The sequence below is a fragment of the Cryptotermes secundus genome, unplaced genomic scaffold, assembly GCF_002891405.2.
Source record: "Cryptotermes secundus unplaced genomic scaffold, Csec_1.0 scaffold160, whole genome shotgun sequence".
Lineage (NCBI taxonomy): Eukaryota > Metazoa > Arthropoda > Insecta > Blattodea > Kalotermitidae > Cryptotermes > Cryptotermes secundus.
Window position 1 is genome coordinate 887,224 of NW_019745080.1, and position 16,196 is coordinate 903,419.

General features: G+C 42.9%; 1 protein-coding gene across 4 annotated transcripts in view; it reads left to right on the forward strand.

Annotated features, from left to right (window-relative positions):
- The window catches only part of LOC111874848 (ets DNA-binding protein pokkuri), a 229,007-nt gene that overhangs the window by 93,595 nt on the left and 119,216 nt on the right, over window positions 1-16,196 (forward strand). For 2 of the 4 annotated variants that reach the window (XM_023870691.2, XM_023870693.2), the window contains exon 1: window positions 14,914-15,558. The exons of the other annotated variants lie outside the window; for them this stretch is intronic. The gene's annotated coding sequence lies outside the window, so the exon portion shown is untranslated. Of the gene's footprint in view, window positions 1-14,913; window positions 15,559-16,196 lie in introns of those variants that run through there. 4 annotated transcript variants of the gene reach the window in all.

Below are 16,196 nucleotides of genomic sequence, written 5' to 3' on the forward strand. Positions count from 1 at the left end.
CATTAAGTGGAGGAACTGTTTTGGAAGAGACTGTGGACCTGTCGTCTTGACAGATTACTGATGAATGAATGAATAATAATATAAATATAATATAATTAAAATATTTAGGTCCCGATTTGCTGTTTTCAGGTGACCTATGAACCTTTCCGATGAAACTGTGTATTTCCACTCATCAGATGTGAAATAACGCGGGGAATTATGCGCTGTTAAGGATAGGCACTTTGATGTATGACATTAAATCGGCAATGTAATGCAGAAAACAAGCTTTGATATTCAGTATTTTCAATATTTCCTGACCAGAGTTCAAAAGGACTCAAAACTAATTCCTACAATGAAATTAAGTGATAAAATCACACCATTCTCATGATGAATCATTATTATTTTTGATTGCTAGCTAGCGGAAAGAATCTCGTTGAAATTCAACGCGGAAACATTCTTTTTGTACCTTCAGCCTTCATTCACCTTCTACCTTTCTTTTATCCGTTTGATATCTCTGTTTTGCTGACTCCTTTCTCCGTTAAAACAGCGGATTAACTTACACCTTTATCCTTCAGATGTATCAGTTTCTAGCATAGACCAACCTCTGCTGTAAATACGAGAAAACTGCTATTTCGTGAGAACGACATAACCACATATAGGCAACACACATTCATAGTCGTAAGTCCTCTCCTATGTACTTGTATATGTACGTATTGTGGTATATTTGCAAAGCAAGAACTGTGGAGGCAGAGAAACAGCCGTTGCTAGCGAGCGGCTATGAAACAACATTCGTTTCTAAGCAGTGGCCGCAAAACAAGCAACGGAACAACGTCCGTTGCTAGGCAGAAGATTCTTAATAAGCAAATATACCATAGCCGTTGCTGAGTAACGGTCCTTCAAACAAACATATTCCCATGGAAATAACTGAAGAGCAACAGAGGAACGGTGTTCGACCCGAGATGTTATAACCGAGACACGTTTATAGGTCAGTTCAGTCGGAAGGGAGCCACCATTCAGAGAGGACTTGATCCCAGAAGCAGAGGAATAGCCATTGTTAGAAACCGTTACTAGGCAACTACTAGTGAAGACACTGCAGGTTGAAAAAGACTTGGCGTGTGTTTTGCTGATTTGTAAATTGTGGAGATTAGCTATAGCGCTATAATTAAGTGTAATTACGAGTCGTGTGTTAAGCTATTCTTGTAACAGGCCGTGGATATCAATAGGGTTGTGAGACGTCGAGGGTCCCACATTATCTAGACAGTCGGCTCACAGATGGCGGTAAAGTTGTCAGCCTTATGCGCCGCCGGCCCTTTACACCCCAGGAAGATTCCTGATACTCATTTCTGTTAGAGGCTGAGTCGACCCCAGGGCCATAGTGAGGCTGGAAGGTTTAGGTCAATTGAAAAAACTCCATCTCATCGGTACTCGAACCCGCGAACTTCCGGCTTGTAGCATAGTGCCTCAGCGCTACCTACAAAAGTGAATTAATGTTATCCCCATACTTGATGGACATCTCCATAGGCCCATCACTAGGCCCCGGAAGCAGAGTCCCAGTTCCTTACGGGACAAGAATATTGATATCCAGAGATATTCCTGCCCTTTCTGGGAATCGAACCCCGCGGTTTCGGCCTGTAACCACCCATCAACTGAACCGTCGCGGCTTATCTCGCAGCTCGTCTACGTGTACCGCAGTTGGAAAGCGAACTAACAAAGCTATCTATCAGAGCAATGATAACGTTGCTGTTTGAGTTTACTTCAATTGCGCCTGTAATCATATTAGATGATATGAGACCACCTGAGAGACCTAGGCGTAGATGGGAGATAATATTGTATTTAAGCATCCTGTTGCATTTCTATAACATTCACATAGAATATTTATGTTACAGTTCCGTCAACAATGCAACCACTTTATTCCTTTGAATTTTCACTTCTTACAATATATTTCGGCCCCCAACCGGCCGAATTGTTACCTGTATGACCGATATTCGATGCAGGTAACAGTTTGGCGAATTGAAGTACATGATGATGGCCGGTTGAGGCCGAAACATATTGTAGAAAAAAAGTGAAAATTCTAAGGAATCAAGTGGTTGCATTGTTGACGGAACTGTAATATAAGTATTCTATGTGAATGGGAGATAATATTAAACTGAATCCTAAAGGAAAACTTCTAAAACATCTGAGGATGCTTCATTGTTTGAATGAACAACGTTACTGAAGAAATGTTCTATGGCTTCAGCGAGATTTACGGTATGGTGGTATTTGTTCTCACTAAAATAAAATCTAGTAACGTTTAATGATGACATAAAGTTCTACGTCACTATCTGTTGACGATGCACGATTTTTTTGAAGCAGAGAGAACGTTGATTGGTTTCATCTGGCTCAGGATCGAGATTCGTGGTTAACTCTTTTGATCGTTGTATTGAGTCTTCGAGTTCAGCAGCGCTTTTTACGACAATGGTAACTATATATACCGCTTTATTTAACGTTTGGTAAGGTAAAGTTTGCCCATGTGCTTAATTAATTAAACATTACACAATGAAGGCGTATGGGGAAGTGGATGTATAGATCCACATTTTCTTTGACCTCGGCACTAGCTGGAGGTGAGATGTCTGCTTCACGCCCCTGTCGCTTTACCTCCGGGGAAAGAGCCCCTGATATCCATTGGGCAGGAGGTTGCGTGGATCCCAAAGCCGGTCTGGACGACGTGGAGAAGAGAAAATTCTTGACCCTACCAGGACTCGAACTCCGGCCTCTCGGTCGTCCAGCCCGTAGCCAGTCGCTGTTTCCTCTTTAACGTCTAGTAATACAACATTTCGTCAGTAGAGTTTACGTGTGAAGTTGATTTTGTTGAGAGAATAAACAGAGATTATTTCCTCAAAATTCTCCGATGTTAAGGGATAGACATTGTGTTCCAATATACGAGTAATTCGTGTTGCCTACGGTACCGTATTCAGCAACCGTCTGTTGCTAAATTCTTAGCGTCCGTATTAAACTGAACATGTGACAGTAAAGTGACAAGCGAAATGTTTCAGACCTTGAGAAGGAAAGCAAGCAAATCATCAACATATTCATTACACGACTGCTTATGATTGAAATGTAGGTCTGCGTTTTTTGTCAAATATTTATTTCTCCTAGGTATCCCATGTAGGTCACTAGTGAAGTGACAGCGTTTCGGTCAGACGGCGGGAGTTCGATTCCCGACAGGAGCTTATGGATGTTATATTTATCAAGAAGTCCAGAACGACAGAGAACGACCCAGATTCCAATCCAGTGTACACTGCAGGATCCACTCGGGGTGCCGAAGCGCGAAGCAATATTAAGACAATGTCGGTACGTTTATATAATGATGTTACGGAGATAGGATAGGGTGAAATGCATTTATCTGTCTCAGAGTAGGAACCAGTGGAGGGCTCTTACGAACAATGTAATGAACCTTGGGATTCCATAAAATAATGAGAAATTCTTGAGTAGCTGAGCGACTGGCGGCTCCTCAAGAAGGGTTAAGCTCCATGCAGTTACTATAATGATAACCAATCATTTAAAAGCGAGAGGGGAAACAAGGAACAGTGTCCAATGTAATGAATCGGTCATTATTAAAGTCTTTATTTATTTCCGACTGATCTGTGGTTGTGTTGGCTCTGTTTGCTGGCTGATTCATACTGGTTTCTTTCTTGGTTTATTTTACTGTCCTGAAGATGGAGGCGACATATTCCTCCGAAACTTCGGTTGACTTCCACCTTGAAGATGGGGCATTACTTTACTCCCCAAAGTCGGTTATCTTCTATCGGGCTACACGGCGTCACATCTCAGAAAATAGGGGGTCATAAGTTTGTGGCGATGGTATACGAGTATTAATAGACTTATTGACTTTTTTAACATTATCCATCGTCCTATTCTTTAAAAACGTTTCGGAGAGCGGACTCTTGTCTCCGTTCGGAGACAGGGACTAGCTCTGCTGATTGGGCCCAGCCGAATAGGCTCTCTTACCAGCGGACAGAGACGGAGTCCAGTCTCCGAAACGTTGCCTGTAAATAAACAACAGGGCGACGGATTATATCCAAAAAGTCAGCATTCTTCATTTCCTCTTTTTGGATGATGAGGTCTTATGAGTGCCGCTTCTGCGACGGAGACAGCAAGGTGCAAGCTAAACGGAAAGATGAAGCGGTGTTCCTAGCTGATGGATCACTTTCCTCGTGTGTTGCAAGAGATGGGAGCTGGGGGAGTGAATGCAGATACGGCCTGATTATTGCTGATTTTATGGACTTCCCCGAGAGATACCAGAAGGTTAGAGTGTCTGCCTTCAGTTGTTCCTGACAACCAAACATTCGGCGTTGAAGTGTCTGCAATGTGTCTCAAACTCAGAGGTTCCAGGTTTTCCTGGCAGTGACTATTAAGATTGCGGCCTTTTAGGATATGACGCCGTGTAATCTTGTAGACTTTTACCAGCATTTGTATCCATTTTGTGGCTTTTTACATAAAACATAAATATATCTTTCAAAAAAAAAATCTGTTTACATATTTCGATTATTATTATTGTTATTATTATAATTATTATTATGGAAACTTCGGAGACATGTCAGATCGGTCCTCTACTTTCGTCTGTGTAAATGAAGCAAAATTTCCAGATGCTCTCCAAGAATGCATTGTCACTGTTTGCATGGATTCAGCTTGTGCTTTCTTGACTTGTACCAAGTGTAATAATAGGACATTCGCTTCCTCCCTGCCTCTTTCTCTCTCTCTCTCTCTCTCTCTGTCGTCGCATATTTCCCCGCGTCTTCTTTTTTTCTTTTTCTGTTGATATGCCGTGCGTCATCTTCATAAATAGCTCACTTCTCACTTCCGATGTGATGATGCTGGTGGTAATTCTGCTACAGGCTGTTGTCGGCTTTCGGTATACTGCATTGCTGAAAATCACATTCTGTGTCGAATATTAATCATCCATAAACGTATACTCGTGCATTATGAACTGAAATATGAACCAAGGCCTTAGAAGAAAACGTATCACGTCGTATTTTGGTTATAAATTAACTGCTGGAGCTGGAATAACTCGGAATAGCTATGAGGCGAACTGCTGGACTGCCGGGGTTCGATTCCTGGCAGGAGCAAAGCATTTTTTCTACGCCACAGCATCCAGACCGGCTCAAGGGCACACCCAACCTCCTATCCAATGGGTACTGAGGACTCTTTCCCTGAGGTAAAGCAGCCGGGGCGTGAAACTGACCACTCACCTCCATCTAATTGAAGGCTTATTAAGTTTATTTTAAAATTTGGATAATGAAATGCAAATTAGTGGAAGTCTTTCATGTCGATTTTAACAGAATGTGTCGAAGCGCTTATGGTATGCCGGTACATAGAAAGTTTGTGGGCTTATGTTAACCAGGATTTATTAAGAACATAACTGCTAGCCTATGCTGATGATGTGAATCTATTGGATGATAATATAGATACCATAAAGAAAAACATAGAAACTTTAATTGATTTTTTTATTGCTAGTGGGGTGGGACTAAGTCCCTTGTACTGCGGTCACTTCTGGCCTATTGTACCAGCCCCAGATAATAGGTGAGGGTGATTTTGAAGCAATTGGTGGAATGAAGATTGGCAGGGGAACCGAAGTACTCGGAGAAAACCTGCCTCAGCGCCACTTTGTTCACTACAAATCCCACTTGACCATACCCGGGCTAGAACCAGGGCCGCCGCGGTGGGAATCCAGCGACTAACCGCTTGAGCTATGGCGCGGCCTTTAGCGGCACTCTAACTCCGACCCCTAGGTCGTCCAGCTCGTAGCCATTTTGTTAAACCAACTGCGGTATACAAAGAGAGAAATATTTTCCCTATATACACGTACACCTGTTATCATCTACTAACGTATATAAAGGATTTTTTCCAAGGAAATAAGCTCATATTACAAAGCGATAGAGGACCTGTATCCTTAAGTCGTGCTTGTATTCGCTCATTGTTCGCATGCTTTCCGTGGGTTTAGTACCGTTGGCCAAATTACAGAAGAAATTTCTACTGCAAGGTCAATATTCATATCTCTTCCGTGTATTTCGCAACTCGTCAATGGCGTGTCCACAAGCTGTGTTGAAGAACGCACATAGTATCAGACGTAAGGACCAGAGCACAGGAGGGGGGGGGGAAAGGAAAATTGTATGGCGTCTGATATTGTCATTGGCACAGCCTGGACATGTAACAGGGCTCCTGTCCTTCAGCGTCTTCTGCTGAAGACAAATGGCTCAAGAAAGCCCCGTAAAGCGGAAAGCCAGTTGATACTGGCCTGTCCAACTGCCACATGAGCAAGTCCTCATGTGAGGAAATAAAGAAATGGATAACTTGAAACCAAAATTACATTCGCGAAGGACAAGGGAGGAACATAGACTGAAGGTGTTTGAGAACAGGGTAAGTAAAGTAAAGTAAAGCAATCCCTGTAACAGCCCATTAAGGCCCATAGAGTTGTGAGACGTTGAGGCTCCCACATTATCTAGACAATCGGCTCAAAGATGGCGGTAAGGTTGTCGGCCTTACGCACCGGCCGCGCTTTACTCACCAGGAAAATTATTTAATTCCTGGTACTCATTTCTGTAAGAGGCTGAGTCGACCAGGGACCATCTTTTTTTATTGCTAGTGGAGTGGGAATAAGTCCCTTGTACTGCGGCCACTTCTGGCCTATTGTACCAGCCCCAGATGATAGGTAAGGGTGATTGTGGAGCAATTGGTGGAATGAAGATTGGCAGGGGAAACCTAAGTACTCGGGGAAAACCTGCCCCAGCGCCACTTTGTCCACTACAAATCCCACTTGACCAGACCCGGGATGGAATCCGGGCCACCGCGGTGGGAAGCCAGCGACTAACCGCTTGAGCTATGGCGCGGCCCTGACCCCAGGGCCATAGTGCGGCTGGAAGGATTAGGTCAATTGAAAAAAATAATCCAATGACCTCATCGGGACTTGAACCCACGACCTTCCGGCTTGTAGTATAGTACCTCAACCAATTACGCTACCGCTTGCCCCCTTGAGAACAGGGTGTTGAGGAGAATTTGGACCTAAGAGAGATGAAGTGACGGGAGGTTGAAGAAAATTGCACAATGAGAAGCTTCATAACTTGTATTCCTCGCCAAGTTTAATTAGAATGATAAAGTCAAGGAGGATAAGATGGGCAGGGCATGTTGCACGAATGGAGACGAAGAGGAATGCATATAGGATATTGTGGGAAATCCAGAAGGAAAGAGACCACTGGAAAGATCAAGAAGTAGTTGGGTGGACAATATTAAAATGGATCTTATAGATGTAGTATGGAATGGTATGGATTGGATTGATTTGGCTCAGGATAGGGTCCAGTGGAGGGCTGTTGCTAACACGGTGATGAACCTTCGGGCTCCATAAAATGCTGGGAAGTTCTTGGGTAGCTGCACAATTGCCGGCTTCTCAAGAAGGGCTCAGCTCCGTGAGTGAGTGAGTGAGAGAAGATGTAGAAGGGATTCAGTTTGGGAAATGCTTATTGTCATTTTGTTCAGAGTCCTTTGTCATACTCTCTGCTGTCTAAGAATAAAAAGACTAAATTATAAAATGTTTTAAATTTTAACTTTTTTTTTGTACGGGTATGCACATCTTGCCCAAGGAGAAGGACATAAATTGTGGCTGTTTTGGGGCGTGGTTCTGAGCAGAATATTTTGACCTACGAGAGAGAGAGAATAAATAAGGGACTACAGAAAATTACGTAATGAGGACCCTCATAAATGTTACTGTACCACATACTATTTGGATGATCAGGTCAAGGATTGGATGAGCACGGCTTGCAGCATGCATTGGAGAGAGAGATATGAACAGAAATTTATTCGGAAAGCCTAAAGGAAAGAGACTATTTGAGAGACGTAAGAGCAGACGAGAGGATACTATAACAATTAATCTTAAAGAAATAAAGTGTGGGAGTGTGGATTGAACTCATCTGACTCCGGATTAGGCTGAGTTGGGTGCTCGTTGTGAACGTTGTACTTCGGGGTCCATAAAATGTTCGAAATTTCTTGACTAGATGAACTACTGTCAAATTCTTAAGAGGGGTTCAAACCCTGGGGAATTATTATTAGTGTTATTACTTATTATAATCATCGACCGCCTCTGTGGTCTAGTGGTTAGAGTTCCAGGCTACAGATCCATAGGTTCCGGGTTCGATTCCTGGCGCTACCAGATTTTCTGAGAAATAGTGGGTTTGGAATGGGGTGAAGATAATTAAGGAGCTATTCCAAGGAAATAGCGGCTACGGCCTAGAAAACCGACATTAACGGACGTGGGGATCCGTTGCGCTGACCACTCGACACCCTCCATTCGCTAAAGTTGGCACTAACTTCGCCGACAAGTGGCGGTCGCTCGGTCGGTATAGTTCGCTTGAGGACTACAGGTCACGGAGTTATTATCATTATCTACGTGTACACATTCTTCCCTGGTTTTTAAAGGGTCAGCCTTCTATAACCCACAACTTTCTTCTAGACCAACAATGTGTTTAGGAGTGAGTTGTTGGATTAGGCTCGGTTTGGCCAACTAAGGAGTCGGGTTTCGATTCCCGTCGAAAGAAGGATATTTTATACTCTTCCACAGCGTTCAGACCGACTATAGGACCCACCCAGCCTCCTGTCCAAATTTGCCGGATACATTGTTCCCAGAAGTAAAACGGTCTGGGTGTGAAGCTAACCACACGCCTTCATTCAGTTCAGAGAGTAAGAATGCTTAGAGATATACCTCTATTCCTCCATACGTCTCCGTACCGTGATGCCTAATTACGCACAGGAACAGCTTTTATCTTTTATCTTTACCTTGTACTCGGCTCCGGAGCCTGAGGCAAATTACGATGACAAACAACTTAGCTTATTATAAAAGATAAAACAATTCCGTCCAGTGTGACTGGTGAAGTTTTTCTTATTTCAATTCCTCATGCCCTTACATGTGTCGGTCCTTTGAGACCATCATCAGAGGGACATCGATACAGTTTGGAAACCACTGCTACAATGGGTGTTCTGAATGTTAAAATACGCATATACGACGTATACATACAATGTTGACAGTACACAAATGGATACAAAATCCAAAGTTTTCACAACTACAGCGGCTGTCTTGATATATTAAGAGGTGATAAGAGAGAGGACACGAACCTGTACATATTAACATTCAGAACACCTATTGCAATAGTGGTTTCCAAACTGTATCGATGTCCCTCTGATGATGGTCTCTAAGGACCGACACATGTAAGGGCATGAAGAATTGAAATAAGAAAAACTTCACCAGTCACACTGGACGGAATTGTTTTATCTTTTATAATAAGCTAAGTTGTTTGTCATCGTAATTTGCCTCAGGCTCCGGAGCCGAGTACAAGGTAAAGATAAAAGATAAAAGCTGTTCCTGTGCGTAATTAGGCATCNTACTCTGTAAAGAAACTGTTTCGAAAACCAAAGAAGTGAAAACCGGATGCAATCTGACAAAATGTACTAAGGATGTGGTTCAAAAGGTGCTGTTTTGCCAATCATGATGATGATGATGATGATGATGATGATGTTGATTATGATTATTGTTGAAAACTCTCATTACCATTACGTCTTAGAGACGCNGAGGTGATAAGAGAGAGGACACGAACCTGTACATATTAACATTCAGAACACCTATTGCAATAGTGGTTTCCAAACTGTATCGATGTCCCTCTGATGATGGTCTCTNGTTGAAAACTCTCATTACCATTACGTCTTAGAGACGCACAACAACATATGGGGGCATAAACGAGGGTACACTTCGGAATTGTATTCACTGACGGAAGTGCAGCAGTTTTTAAGAGCACTCTTTTAAGCACCTGATGATTACCATATCGGCCGAAACATGTAGTGCACCAGCGATGTGAAAAAAAAAAGACTAGAATTGAATAACGTGAATTTTAAGATTTTGATACAAGTGTGCTGCAGGGGACATGCGGTAGCATAGTTGGTTGAGGCACTATGCTACAAGCCGGATGGTTGCGGGTTCGATTCCAGATGAGGTCATTAGATTTTTCAATTTAACTAATCCCTCCAGCCGCAGTATGACCCTGACCCAGCCTCTAACAGAAATAAGTATCAGGAATCTTCCTCGTGGTAAAGGCCGGCCGACGCGTAAGGCTGACCTCACCGCCTTCTGTAAGCCGATTTTGTAAAAAATGTGGGAGCCTCTGCGATTGGTTACAGGGATAGCTTTACCTTTTTTTTTCTACCTTTACGCAGTCTGCTTGTGAGACGGTGACTAAGAAGTGATCAATGACGTACAAGCTGGGGGCCGCAGTACAACGTTACGGTGATGATGATGATGATGATGATGATGATGATATCCCGGAACACCTTGATCTTGAACCTCTCCTGACTTCGTGGGCTTATGAAAATTGTACAGGCTGTTGAATCTGCTTGTGACCTTCATACGGCCTCGTGTATTATGCGTTTTACCTGAGTGCCCTGCTGATTCTGGCTCTGATAAGAAACCAAGTCGTTCCTCTGAAGTCAATAGTTGCTTAGCTCTGTGCCCAGGCTTTACGAATGGCGTGTCATGACTCGTGAAAAAGAAACTTGAAGGAATTACACCCGAAGGCCGCGCCATAGCTCAAGCGGTTAATCGCTGGCTTCCCACCGTGGCGGCCCGGGTTCGATCCCGGGTCTGTTCAAGTGGGATTTGTGGGGGACAAAGTGGCGCTGGGGCAGGTTTTCTCCGAGTATTTCGGTTTCCCCTGCCAATCTTCATTCCACCAATTGCTCAACAATCACCCACACCTATCGTTTGGGGCTGGTACAATAGGCCAGAAGTGGCCGCAGTACAAGGAACTTAGTCCCACCCTACTAGCAAGAAAAAATTAAAAAAAAACTACATCCGAAAATTATATAAACCCTTGAAACCTGAATAATGATAAGAAGAGAAGAGAAAGCAACAGGAGTAGTGAAATACATTACGTTTTGATGGGAACAGAAACATTTTCCTGCTTTGAAGGTTCCCATGCAGTGCTCGCTCGTCTTTCCTGTACATTTGGGTGAGGGTAAAGCTCTAGGAAGTGAAGAAGGTAAAGGGCTGGGAAGTGGACTTTGTTGTGTGCAGAGGAAAGGAGTTTGGCAGGTGGTTTTACTGCGTTTAATCTGAGTTTTAATACGTATTCATCTAAATTATATTTAAAAATCCAGTTCATACCTTAGAGGACATGCGTTGCGTCTCCATTAATACAACAGATCTGTTATTGTTTGTTAGGGAAATATGGATGTTTATTCGGAGAATCACATGAAACCCATAAAAAAGTTGTGGTAGAAAGCTAGAGCTGGTGTTACATTTAATAGCAACTGTGCTTTGAAGGGTGTTAACGACAGACACAATTATGATTGTGCAAAGATATGGTTTATTATTCGAGGATTGTAATAAACTTGATTCTCAAAAAGTATGTGAGCTATTCATTCATTGTAAAAATATTACGTTGGGAAGAGCCCATTGTCTGGGATGTAAGCATATTTGATATACATTACGTTTCGTAAATTTGTTTTATTTGCGATGTGAAAGAAAACATACTCTGTCGGATCCACCGGTAGAGCTGCACCGTATGGTTTGAGAATCGCTCTCCGTCGGAGGCCAGTAGATTGCGTCTTCTTTCTTACCTTACACGTACCTGAGTCTGCAAGGAGTTTCAGTTCCGGAAACGCTGTCTAGGGCCTTAGGAGTGATATCCTAGACCAGTGATTTACAAATTTTTGAGACCGCAAACCTACAAATAAAACTTAAAATGCAATGTAGGAATTTACAAAAAAAAACACTAATTATATATATGAAGTACTTTTTCTATTAAAATATATTCCTGTAAATTAAAGTGTTGTTTTTTGTCAATTTATGTTATTATAATTATTTCAGTAGCATTTTCAGAGGTCCCTTGTAGAAAACATCACTGACTTCTTGGGGTGGGGGAGTTGTGGCCCCACTTTGGGCAGCACTGCCCAAAACAATAAACAATATCCAGTATAAAAGGTAAAAGTAAGATGTAAAATTGTCTCTGTTCTTAATTAATTAATTAAGCACTACGCCATGAAGAGTAGTCGGGGAGTGGAGGTATAGCTCCAACATTCTTGATCTCGACACCAGTTGGAGACGAGTAGTCAGCTTCACGTCCTGACCACCTTACCCCGGGGAAAGAGGTCCCGTCACCGATGGATAGGAGATTTGGTGGCCCCCAGAGTCCGTCTGGACGACGTGGAGAAGAAATAATTTCCCTGCCAGAAAGCGAACCCCAAGTTTTCAGCCCGTCGATAAACTGACTGAGCTATCTGGGCTCCTATATCCAATATAATATTCTTTAACAAACTTTAAAGCCTGTGTCTGTTGCAGGGATTCTTAACTGGTTGGTTGTCTGGAAGCTAATTAATGCAGATTCAGAAGGAAATGTGAGTGACAAGTTATTTTTTCTAAACTCTGGGTCTAGGGAACAATTTAAACGTTCGAGTGGATCGGCGGTGCATAACACAGTCGATTGTTGTCTGAGGCGCGTTGGAGGAGACTAACGTTACGCCAATTTCCATGGTGACAGAATTGCAGCCATCTTTTATTTTCGTGAATCGGTTTGACCACGAACCGGTCCTTACCTATTCAGGCCTTCATGGCGTGATTTTCTTCGCCTGGATAATTTTACCTCAGTGCCACCAGACTATAAAACCTGCTTCTGAAAACAAGATGAGAGACTGGACGTTGTTTCCTCACAATACTGGTGACCTCATTCGAACTGAGGAGCGCCATAGTGTAGTGACAGGCTACGGACTGGAAGGCTGGGGTTAGATTCCCGGCAGGTGAAAAAAGAATTCTCTTCTATGCAGCGCCCACACCGGCTATGAGGCCCAACCAGCCAATGGGTACCGGGAACTCTTTCTCCGAGGTTAAAGCGACCTGTGCGTGAAGCTGACCACGCACCCCCATCTAATGCCGTAGTCAAGAATGGTGGAGCTATACTTCCACTCTCCCACACGTCGTCATGGCGTATGCGATCTTCCTGTCTGTGTATGCAATTGTGTTAACTTTTGAATGCCTGAACCAATCTTTATGAAACTTGGTATGTAAATCACGGTACCTGAGCCCATCTCAGCGGCGTCTGTGTGCCTGTATCTGTATGCTGCTGGTCGAGGGCTCGGTATAAACGTAACCGCAGCAACATCATAACGCGCAACATACACGTAGACCCTGATGACCGGAGCAGAGATGGTCCCTGAAATATCCATCATGTAAAACGAATCAACATGGCTGATTGCCCGTGATTTTATCATCCAGAGTAAGTAATACCAAAAGAAAAGGAAATGTGTGTTACTTAGTTGAATTTAGGCACAGAATTTCATAAGCTACTGCAATTTTACGTCGCGGTGACGGTATAAAGGTTTTCATATTCTTACACACTCATGGACCTGAACCCTTCTTGAGAAGCCGCCAATTGTGCAGCTACTCATGAACTTCTTAGCATTTTATGGAACCCGAAGTTTCAGTACCGTGTTCAAAAGAGCCCTCCACTAGTCACTACCGGAGCCAGGTCAATCCAGTCGATACCATCCCATCCTATCTCTCTAACATCCATTTTAATATTGTCAACCCACTTACTCCTTAGTCTTCCCAGTGCCGCGCCATAGCTCAAGCGAATCACCCCATGCAAGAAATTCATCTGCTAAACAAACGTCACTGCTGCACTTTTTAGAATAAACAGTTTGAAAATGTTAATTCGTAATTACGGGGGGCATTCTGTAGCTTAGTTGGTTGAGGCACTGTGGTACAAGCCGGAAGGTCGTGGGTTCGATTCTCGATGAGGTCATTTGATTTATCAGTTGACCTAATCCTTCCAGCCACACTACGCCTGGTCGACACAGCCTCTAACGGAAACAGACTAACACGAATGTTCCTTGGGGTAAAGGGCGGCCGGAGCGTAAGGCTGACAACGTTACTGCCATCTTTGAGCCGACTGTCTAGAAGATGTGGGAGCCCCGACGTCTCACAATCCTTTTGGCCTCCACAGCCTGTTACAGATTATTATTATTATTATTATTATTATTNGCTCGAACTCAGCCCGTCCCGGTGGGAAGCCGGGGACTAACCGCTTGAGCTGTTGCGCGGCCTTGGTGTAAGGATAGTTTTACGTTTTTTTTTAAATTTATAATTACACTTATCAATTTTTCGTCTATAATAATTTTTTTTTTCATTTGTTATGAGCGTAATAGTACAGTACGTTTTAGTAGCGTTATACTAGTGTTTTTTCGTGGGTTACACCAATTATCCGAATCATCTTTGTCGCTAATTAATTTTGATAATCGGCGTTCTACTGCAGTGGACATGATGGACATAGGCCTATTAATATTTTTCCCTGTGTTAAGATCTAAATTAGGATTACATTATTTTGGTACCCCCAGCCACAAGAGAAGTTCCAGAGTTGGGCAGGAGTGGTGGTATAAAGGTTACGCCCCCTTCTACCAACAAGTGGACTACCTGCTATAGATATGACGTGTTCGACACGGTCCGTCTGCCGACGGATTTGTTAAGCGTGTGTGACGAGGAACACATGTGGACATACACTATGCAACATTAAATCAGAATCGATAGTCCCTTTCGACGTATTGATCGTGATATTGACAACAGTGAGGTTAATTAGTTTTGTCAAGGACTGTACGGTTGCTATTATGTAGGAGCGTAGCTTCCTGCTTGGTTGCGGCCGCGGGGGGTACGGAATGGTGACGGCTGAGGGGAAAGAGGAGAGACGGATATCCGTGAAAAGGCGGGATGAGGAGAAGAGTGAGAGAGATGTGGAGGGGATGGGAATAAAAAGTCTTGATGGAGGCGGTAGTGGGGCGACAAAATGGAGGGGTAGCTGCCGCTTCAGTTGTAGGAGATAACTATACTAGCGCCGCGTATTAGCAAGGTGCAACCTGGTAGCGGCAGATTTGTGAACTATCGGTAACTTTGTGCAGTCTCAGCTGTTTGTGTTATCACACAACAGTTTCTCGGCACATTCGCACCGAAAGTTCGGTAGATGCGAGGTGCAGGAAGGGGTACATTGAGGTTTTGTGGTGGTGTACGAGTGCATGTGTGTTCGTGTGAATGTGTTGCAAGACGACTCTCGCTTGTTTCACTTTTATTTCTGCTGTTTCGACAGTTTTGCACACGCTGTTTTGTCTGTCGCTATGGTGACTGCATGCCATTATTACGCGGGTAGTGATACTGAGGGCTAAGGTGAGGAGTCGTGTCAGATATCCTTGCATGACATACGAGAATACTGAAGTGTGGTGAGTCATGAATTATTGAATAGCAAGCATTGCCTGCTGTTGGATTTTCTATTTCGCCGAACTTGTTACTGTTTAATCTACGACAGTGTTATTTGTGCATACAGTGTGTTAACCAATGAAGTGGTTGGTGATACTGGAGAACAAACCCTTGAAAATAAACTTTTGTATACTGCTTGAAACTTTATACGTGATTTTTACCTGGTGACTGGTGGCGATATTTACGCATTTAAACGTAAAAATACTCCAGGGATAATTTCTTGTGTCCGAGAAGAGCACGGCTGAATTGGATAAACCGTTCTCCTGAAGGTAAGTACTGTACATGTGTGAATGTCTCGGAATAATCCTGATTAACTTATTCTTGACACTAGATGTGACTGGTACAGATTATCTCACTTTTCTGAAACTTGCAGTTGTTATCATTACCGGACATCTGTCCAGAATTGAAGATGATTAATTGGAATATAGGGCAGTATGGCCCTATAAACTGCTGTAGTTTTAATTGACTGTTTAAAAATTGCTAAAACTTCACTGGAAATCAGGGCAATATGGCTCCAAAACTTTCCAGTTTTGGCTAACAGTTTTTAAGTGACTGAAACTTTACTGGAATGCGGGGTAATATGAGTCCGAACCAGTTTTAGTTTTACTTTGATTTTTTAAAAATGACTAAAACTTCCCTGGAGTGCAGGGCTATATGGCTCCTAAACTTCCAGTTTTGGTTTAGTGTTTATGTTTAAAAATGACTGAAACTTTACTGGAATGCTGGGTAATATGGTACCAGAACTGTTGTCGATTTATTTACCAGTTTAAAAGTGATCAGAACTTCACTGGAAGGCAGAGCAGTATAGCTGTAAAACTCATTTAGTTCTAATTAAGCATTGAAATGTGATCGAAAATTTTGCTGAAAAGCAGGGCATTATGACTGGAAAACTGAATTTAAATTTGAA